This window comes from Mastomys coucha, unplaced genomic scaffold, assembly GCF_008632895.1.
Source record: "Mastomys coucha isolate ucsf_1 unplaced genomic scaffold, UCSF_Mcou_1 pScaffold5, whole genome shotgun sequence".
Classification (NCBI taxonomy): Eukaryota; Metazoa; Chordata; class Mammalia; order Rodentia; family Muridae; genus Mastomys; species Mastomys coucha.
This window is the reverse complement of record NW_022196911.1, coordinates 62,730,235-62,736,234: the sequence shown is the minus strand read 5'-3', so window position 1 is coordinate 62,736,234 and position 6,000 is coordinate 62,730,235. Positions and strand designations below refer to the sequence as shown.

Sequence of the window (6,000 nt, the reverse complement as noted above, 5' to 3'; positions counted from 1 at the left end):
GCATGCCACAGAGACAACACTCGGGGGGGGGGCATGCACGCCACAGAGACAACACTCGTGGGGGGGGCAGCCTCATTTTTAAAAAGCCTGCTCCTGTTCCTGTGGTAGCTAATCATTCAGTCTCTTATGAAGGGCATTAATCTGTTCATGAGGGCTCTGTCCCCAGGGGAAAACCCTCCCTCTGAGCCCCACATCCTAACACTGGACTCTGAAACACTTAAGCTATGGCAGGCTTCCTTACCTCAGGGCTTCTCAGAGGCGGCAATGTGACAATGTGACATATCCCAACCCCAAGGCACCTCACCCTCCTCTACCTATTCTGCGTGAAGTCCATAGAATAGGAGACTCTCCCTGTGACCTACAGCGAGTATCAGAACCCTGATGGCTGTCCTTGTTTTCATGGCGGTCATCTCTCCTATTCCTCCTCTACCCACCAGCCACACTGATTTTTCTAAGACCATTGGAGAGGTGTGCCTCAATAGGCAAATCCATAGACAGTAAATCAGATAGGCAGTTGTTAAAGGCTGGGAGAAAAGAAAGTGGCTGATTATTGGTGATAGGGCTTCTTCCTAAGGGAATGAAAACTTTTTTTTTTAATTAGCTGGAGTGATAGTTATACACAGTGTTGTGAATCCGAAGTGTAAACCTTAAAATGGTTAATTTTGAATTACATGAATTTACATCAATTGAGAAAACTAAACATCATGTGACACCCTGACTCAAGCTTCTCCAATGGACTTGCTCATTCCCTGGGGTAAAATTCCATACCTATGGGGTCCCAAGAGGCTTCTTATAGGGGAAGAGATGAAAAAGCAAGAGGTGAGAAATTGGGGCAGGCAAGACAGCACAGTGGGTAAAGGTGCCCGCCACTACGTCTGATGACTTGAATTTCATTTCTCAAATCTCCATGGTAGAAAGAATCAGCACCTACTAGTTGTCATCAGCCCTCTCTGAGTACACACTCGATGGATGGTTGGTTAAAGGAAGAGGTGCAGGGGTCCAGAACCTGTAACACCATCATTGGTTTCTCCCTGCAGCCTCACTGTTCAACAGACGCTATCTTTTCCATCTCTATTACAGTCTTCCTTATGTGAGGTAAACACCTCACACTGAAGTCTATGATATTTGGCCATTGCAATTAAAGAATGTGTGGATCCATTCTTCACAGAAAGACTCCAATCAAGGGAGATTATGTACATCATAACATAATGTGAGAAAACATCCTTGACTTGTGGACTGAGTGATGGGCACAAGGACCCATTTAACAGTCAGTGGTAGGTAATTCTGCTCTCTGTCTCTTCATGAATGAGAAATGGACCTAGGCATGGGACAAGAAGGACCAGGGCTGGTGGGCTACCCCCTACCACCCTAAGGCAATGACCTCAAGATACACAGCTCATTGTACTCAAGTACCCAACCAGCTCTTGAAGGTGCTAAGCTAATACCCAGAGCCTTAGTTGCTTACCAAGGGCCTGGTTGACAGCTGGCATCTCTCGAATGTACAGTTGGGTCCTGTTCCTGAAGGACACAGGCTCAGCTGCCCGATATTAAGGTAACAGCATTCACCGAAGAGCTTGTAAGGTCAATGTTCCAGGACCCTCCTCTAGTCTCCTACCCCTGCCCTGAAGTAAGCCAAGAGCTTTCTGAAACTTTAAAATGGGGTTGTTGAAAACTCACCTGACAACCTAGCAAAGGGCCATGATTCATGTTGTAGCTACCATTGTTCTCTCTTCATAGCTTTGGTTTATGTCAACAGAGCTTCAGACCTAACCACTCAGCTACACGTCCCCCTCCAAGATCATCCAGCACCTTATGTGTGGCCAGAGACAGAAGAATTTAACCTCACATAGGAGTGAAGAATAGGCCAGTAGGCAGAGACACAGGCTACTTCTCTCTGGCCGTGGGACTTCACATGCCTGTCTCCCCCAACCCCGAGCCCCTCCACCTCCATTTCTTCAGTCATTGAGGAAGAGAATAGGGCCTTCTTTATAAGGTTATTGTGGAGGCCAGATGTAGCCAGAAGAGTAAGACACCCTACCATGTAAAAAGTTGTCCACATAGAGGAATGACTCTTAGTCTTTCTTATTTTTATGCTTTCTCTTTAGACAATAAAATCACAACTTCCATAAAATACCCATATTAGGCATAATCATTTGGTGGAAGGGGTTTGGGAGTGGCAGTGATATGTGGTTTCTCATATGCCTGCCTGGCCTTGAACTTGTGATTTTCTTGTTTCTGGGATTACAAGGGGTGCATTACCTTGCCTGGTTCTGGTATAATAATTATAATTATCATAAAGCCATCAGAGTACCTAGTCTTGATACAACCTGTCTACATCCCCAGAACTGTTCTAAAAAACTTCCTTGTTTTTCTTTACAGTTCTCGCCACTTATGAGCCTTTTCTCTAGACACAGAGCTTCTTAATTTTGCATGTTTTAGCTTTATAATAACTTAACGATACTGGGATAAACATATATGTCCTGAGTTTTGCTCCTTTCTCTAAAATACTCTGTAAGATGGATCTGCATAGCTGCACACACCTCTGGTTGCTCATTTTCCATATTTTCTTTTACTGAATAAGCTCTCATGGTGTGCACAAAAGACAATTTCTTTCTTCATTGAGTTGTTCCTGGATGGCTAGGTTGTTTCCATTTTGTTATGACTCTGAGCAATGTGGCTATAGGAATTGTTTAAGCCAGGTTTATGGAGGTAGACTGTATATAGATAATAAATAAATAAATAAATAAATAAATAAATAAATAAATAAATAAATTCTTTGAATGAGCAGTCCCATGATGCTGGCAAATGGAGCTGGTATTGCTCCTGTCTTTGGCACCAACCATGTGCTCCAGCTTCTCTTCTGTACAAACTATTTCTAATCTCTTCACCCTCAGGAGGAAGCATCCAGCCAAGCCCCTCCACCCTCTGCTTGGTCCATCTCACCTACACTCTCTTCCACTCATCACACTGTCCTGGAGGCTCCATCTCAGCCCTGGTCCCAGACCCTGAAGTGTCTCAGACATCTATCTGCTTCCTCAGTGGATTCCCTGTGACTTTCCACAAAGGCTCCTGTGTCTCAAAAACAATATTGACCCTAGTAGTTATAGGCCATTGTCAGTTCAAATTTCACATGTCTCAACGCAAATTCTTCTTCCCAGACACCACATGCCATGTGTGTGCATGTATGTACATACAGGTAAATACATACGCACTCCTTACATGTAGGCCCTAAAAGCCTAACCCAATGCTCAGGTTTTATCTTATCAATTTCCCTACCATCAGCACTTCCCAAGTCTTTCTATTCAACTGTCAGAATCTCTCTAAGTTCCCACTCACTAGTCCCTCTGCCTCCAGACACTCTCTGCTGTTCATTGGGAGGGTTACCTCTTTAACCTACCTAGGCCCTGGAAAGCATGCTGAACACTACCCTGGTCCTTCATGAGATGTGATATTCTGCTGCACCAATGGTCAACCTGTGGCTTTCCCTTGCTTAGCCCCAGCATTCTTCTTATGAAAATGGCACCCTATCTTACTGTGGGGAGCCCCCAAATCCTTAACTAGGACCCATCAGCCAGATCATTGGCATAACTACTCCTCCGGGTATGGGGATCGGTTCCCAACAGTGCCCACTGAACAGAACTTAATTCAGAACGAGCTTATTGGCTGGTGGCCTCTGACAGGAAGGATGCCAATTTGGGATTGCTAGTCCCTGTCAGCCTGGAGCTGCCTCAACTTGGAGGGAGGCTGGAGGGGGAGAGAGAAGACCATCCAAACATTTTTAGGATCCATGAGTCCTATAGCCATGTTATCTGTGGACTGGATGGTATAGTCCAAAATATTCTCGCTCCACTTACACCGTGCTGGATGTTCTGCAACAGAAGAACCCACCAGAGGCTTCACCTTCCTTCCTTCCCTCAATCTCTCACCACAGGGCTTCTCCTTAGCCAGACAGAAGGCCACTTTCTAAACAGAAAACAAGATCTAGGTGTGGGCTCCCAACTACAAGGCCCTGGGTTCCATGCCCAGCACAAGGCGAGGAAAACATGAAGCCTTCAGGGAATTTCTGAATGCTCCTTGGACATCTCTGTGCCCCTGCTCCTCCTGGTCTCAGGGCCTGGGCTACCTTTCCTCTCTAGTCTCTGGGAATGCTACTCTTCTTTCTGGACCAATACCTTCTGTTCTATGATGTTTCTACTATTCCCCCAATTTTTGATCCCCTAAAACATTCCAGACACCCCCACTCTGGTTAGCTATCCCTCAGCAAAGCTGCAAGCTACAGTGGCAGACCAAGTCGCTGATGGTCATCTCTTTAGACTCAGAGTATCTCTGTGTTACTGTGTAACACTGTGTGTTACTTTGCTTCTCTGTTGTTCTCCTAAAACACTTACCAAAACCAACTTGGGAGGATTTATTTCAGCTTATAGTTTAGAGTCCACCATTGAGGAAAGTTAGAGCAGAAACTCACAGAAGGAACCTGGAGGCAGGAACTGAAGCAGAGACTGGGAAGAAACAGTTTATGGGCTCATTTTTCATGGCTCGCTTAGCTTGCTCTTTTTTTTTTTTTTTTAATACAACTCCAGGACCAGCTGTTTAGGTTTGGCACTGCCCAAGCCTGCTAAGCCCTTCCATATTGACTATTAATTCAGAAAACTACAGATTTACCTACAGGACAATCTGATGGATGCATTTTCTTGACCAAGGTTCCCTTGTCTCAGATAACTAAAGTTGTCAAAAACAAACAACCAAACTAGCCATCACAGGAAGTCTCCCAATGAGCACTTTCCTAAAGGCCACTTATATGCGTTTGTAGACTGGTATCTCACTGTGTTACCCTGGCTGACTAACATAGAATGGTAGGTCTGAGAGACACTATCTCCCTCTTGCATTTTGTGAACTGAAAATGGGAGGAAGGTGGGACATCAGAGGCAGCTGTCCCCTCTTCTCAGTCACTTGGGGCCTTGCCAGGCACAGACCTCACACATCCACCCTCTCAGACAGAGAAGGAGCAACTTGGAGGATGCAGGACCCCCAGCTCAACTCCAAAACCCAGGGCAAGCAGAACAGATTTGATGTGTGGCGTCAGCCAGGTGGGGCTCTGATGAGCTCCTGTATCATTCCCCTCCCCATGTCCCAGCTCCCTTCCAGAAGGATCTGTCTTTCACAAGTTTGCCAGCCCATGGGCTCAGAACTCTCAGAGCAGATTTGGCCCTGTGACTTCATTTGAACCTTCAGACAAGCATACTAGGGCACCCCTGGCAATTCCTGACCATAAGCCAAGGGTGAAAGGGGACTGTATATACATTGGGACCTCTTTGTTCTGAGAGGACTCAGGGTGCCACCAAACTCTTGGGCTCTTGGCTGTGTGGATTCACTTTATGCTGTCCCTGCCTTTCTTTCTTCTTCCAAGTGAACACCTGCTTCTTGTTGCTATTGTTGTTTGGCTGGTCGTTTAGTTGATCAGTTGTTGGGTTGATCAATAAGTTGGCTTGTTGAGACAGACTCTCTCTGTATAGCTTGAGCTGGGCTCAAGCTCACCTTGCAACCTATGACTTGAAGTCCCTTGGCATCATGCTGAGGAACTCTTGAGGCGGCTTCCTCAACTCAGATGAAATGATATAGCTAACCACACAAAGGTGTGGTTGGTTGCCTTTGCCCTCATTATGTGACTTCTGCCTAGATATTTACTCTATCTACACTCTCCACAGAGAATGAGCCATCCACAGGAGACAGTGGAGTGATGAGGACAACTAGGGTGGTCCAGATACCAAGCAGAAAGGAGCCTTCCTTTGCTAATAGTGGACCAGAGCTTCTCATCCCAGTGAATGAATGGCTGAAGTGGCAGAGGAAGGTTGTACCTTAGGCATAACAGTAGGGAAATAAATACGTTCAGAGCTTTGGAAGCTTGGCACAGCCCCAGCACCAGGCACTGCCTTCTGAATATAACTAAAATCCTGATCCAAGAGGCAGAGTGGTGGCCCTGGGCATGGCAGCAATGAATGC

The 6,000-nt window shown here is 46.0% G+C and overlaps 1 protein-coding gene across 6 annotated transcripts in view; it reads right to left on the bottom strand.

Annotated features, from left to right (window-relative positions):
- The window catches only part of Gas7 (growth arrest specific 7), a 245,644-nt gene that overhangs the window by 156,661 nt on the left and 82,983 nt on the right, over nt 1-6,000 (bottom strand). The gene's annotated exons all lie outside the window — the stretch shown is intronic.